The following is a 3,820-nucleotide window of genomic DNA, read 5'->3' on the forward strand; positions in this document are numbered from 1 at the left end:
TTGTGCATCCTTTTGTAGTGCTACATGACATTCTCAGCATCGCCCTAACTCACTATTCACATATTATCTTTTTGCTACCTCTTGTTGTTCAGCTATGTCCAGTTCACCCCAAATACACAGCACAGTATCTGTCACACATCCTGTTCAAAAGTGCTGTGCAACAGTGCCATTCATTCCACACATGCCATCACTGTAGGATCACTTACTGAATTGCGTGGCTCTATGTCCATACTGCAGTACTGGCATGTTCATCAGGCTGAACTAGGGAACCATTTCCTTAACTGTATGGAACATTACAGGAGCTGACAATTTCTTTGCTTTAATATGTTTTACTTCTATTGTAACACCTATATAAGGGTAAGTGATGCTGGCTGTGATGTTTAGCCAAGACTGCCGAGATACTTTCTGTCATAAAACCTTGCTTTAGCTGCTTATAGGTTTCTACACTTTAATTGCTCAGACTGACATTTTCCATTCCAGGCTGATGTCTGCCTCGGGCTGATTTGATTTGATTTGATTTGATTTTTGGTTAAGTTTCAGCAAAAAATAATTCTGCTTTTTCAGAGAATAATATAGTGGAGAATACATTGTTCTTACACTGGTAATTTTTGCCATTTTATTGAGCAATTGTAGTATTCTATACTTTATTCTATGCTTTAGAATAGTGACTTAATGTTTTATTTCAAGTAAATGTATGAAGAAGCTGGAAAATGTGTCCAAATTTAGAAAACTTAAGAGTTTGGTGGGAATTTCAGATAGAACGCTTCAAAATGACTGAATTGCTCATGCTGCAAATTGAAGCATTCAGAAGTCAGGAGTGGCAGAACTAAGGAATAAGCAGCAGCTTTCCCCTGATTCTGATTACATGTCATATAGCCTTGTATTTCATAATTTAGAAGCACAGGTGACTGAATTAAGGTTGCATATCTTGCATTTCCTAAGTTTTGAGGGTTTTGTGTTGGTTGTTTTCTTGCAAACTACCTCATTCTTTTTAACAGCAGTTGATTTTGTTCTGTAGTTTGCAATAAAATAGAGCGGAATGCAACATCTGCTTACTTCAAAATACAAATCAAGGATTCTCTACCTAAACTCTGTTGAAAGCACATAAAGGTCTCATGCTAAAAAAAAAAAATCTAAATCAGACACTTGATCAAACAAGCTATTGTTGGGGTGGATTGCCTGGGAGGGCTTGTATAGCTGAGTTTAGTAACATCAGGGATCCTGTCTGAAAGACGTGTTCAGCAGGAGGATCTCTAAATGATTTATGAACAGCTGAATCAATAAGCAACCACTGGCGTTGAAAATGTCTTTTGAAGTAAGGTATCCCAGTCTGCCTCTACAGTGCCTGTCTAGAGTCCAAAATAAGGAAGCAGGTTGAAGATTAACATCTCAACAGGCTTTTGAGGAGTAGGATTTCCTAAGGAAATCTTTCTTAGTCATTTAACTGCTACTTGCCCCACAGACAAAGGTTCTGTCAGAAGAAAATTGAAGAAAATGTCATGATATAAGCTATGGGATTTCTGTAGCACTGGTGATACAGGAGTTTCCAGTGTGCAGCTGAGAAGTGTTGGTTACTGCCTGTATAGATGCAAACAGGATTTATTTTCAAGAGGAAAATGTCAGTGTTTTGTAATGCTTGGATTCTGCATCATGCATAATCTTTTGCTTAGGTTCTGAATAATGAATTTTTAACAGCAACAACAAACTTTAAAAATATTAGAAAAACAAGAGAACTTCCTTTCCTGTTTCACATTTAGAAATGCCACAGCTGTTGGCTGTGAACTTCAGGGGCTCTTTGGCTGTCCTTGATGCACAGGAGCAAGCTGACAGAGGACTTTCCCTACAACAGCGCAAGTGCAAATTGATGGAAACCCAAGGCTTTGTTGCTTGCTTCTGAGAACAAGAAAATCTGACACTCCCAGCTTGAGTTAGGGGGTCCAAGAGCTGCTGGGTTCACTGTCACAAAGCATTAAACTCAATATGAAGACAGAGCTCTTCAGCATGCAAGATTCCTCATATAAAAGTAGGATCAGGCTCCCAGGCTTCTGGGCTACCAACCTTAGGACTAATAGCCTGCAGCAACCATTATTATAATCTTACTCCACAGTTGTAAGTTCTGAGAAAGAAGATGGGAATATCTATAAAAGCACATTTCCATCCAAAACATGGAACCGAAGTCAGAAATTCTGACTCTTGATGTTCCCCTGCTAAGAACACCCGTAAAATCTGCTACCAGAAGTTGTATCATCACTCCACTCCCAGGAGTGACAGAATAGCAGCCTTACTGTACTAGCAAATGTGTCATTCATCCATGGTTTCAACCCATAAACTGTGACAGACAACCTTCTAATCATTTTCCGAGAGAAAAACTTTGCTGAATGAAAACTCCTGACCCAACTATAATAATTATGTTCAAAGCCATGAGAAGTGCCAGGTACCTGGATGGACTTTAAAAGTACTGAACTTCACTGACTATCAATTCACAGATTAAAGATTTTCTCTTTTTTTTTCTTCTTTTTAGGGGGAGATAACACCAGACATCTGGCTGAATTTTAACATTTCTTAGAAAGGGACTTGACAAGACAACAGATTCACAGTTAATGAATTCAAAGCTTCATGAATATATAACAGCTCTAGCTTTGCGAAAACGAATGTTACCTCCAGAGAGCTAAGCCACAGAGCAGTGATGCTGTATTTTGTCAGGAAGGCTACCCAGCTATGTCACCATAAAGAATCAGCTGATTTCCTTTGGGATTGCCAGTGGTTCAGAACAGCTATATCTAGTTAGGATAAAACACACCAAAAATGTAAACAAATAACATAAAGCTGATTATCTTCCCTTTCAATGAAGTTTCAAGTTCCTCATGACATATCAGTGATGGATGCAGACTTCTTTAAAGACCCTGTGGCAAGAATTATAGCACAGAGTGTAAGAGAAAGGAAAAGCTTATTAGAGCTTACACAGGAAAAAAAATTGGCACACGAAGAAGGGGTCTCCAAGTCTATGTCTGAACAAACTATTCCACATGGCAAATGAATCACTGAAAAGCAGAAGAGCTTTTTGATGCCAGCAAGTATTCTTGCTTTCAATGTACTAGAATCTGGAAACAATAGGAAATAAACCAGAAGATCTTAAAATGTCACAAATAATGTAGGCATATGTTGTAATTAGGCTGCATGAATACAGCAAAAAGTTACCATAAATATTCACTCTGATATTTATAGACACTTGCTATGGTCACACTGACTCACCTTGCCACGAGCATTCAATAGACTGGGACAAATATTTGTAGAAAGCAATTTACAGCCATGGAAACAAAACTCCATCTGCCTGGGTATCTTCCCTGAACTGTTTGCAGAGCCAGTCATTGTAAAGAATCAGTGCAACAATATACAATATGACACAGACATCTCACTCCTGGCTACACACCCCACAAGCAGTGAGAGAGCGCGACCCAACTGCGCATTGCCACCATTTGCATCTGTGTTCAGGCAAGTGCCAAAGCCTACTGGGACATTGCCATTAGGAAATATTGCTGGAAAAATAAATTAAAACAAATGTTGCAAATGAGTAGATATGGCAAATACAGATTTTAATATCTGCGCTTCACGGAAATGACAATAATACTACAGCACGACAGAGGTTAGGATCACCAGATCTCATGGCATTTTTGACACACCTCTTTCCCCTTTCAGAACACAGAAAATGCTAAGTGAGTTACTTGCAATATTACTTCTAAATGCCTTTCCTTGAACTATCATATATAGAGGAAACTTATTTCACTATATGCTGGACAACAGTGGGTTACAAAGGGACTGA

Source organism: Aythya ferina (assembly GCF_964211825.1).
Source record: "Aythya ferina genome assembly, chromosome: 12".
NCBI lineage: Eukaryota > Metazoa > Chordata > Aves > Anseriformes > Anatidae > Aythya > Aythya ferina.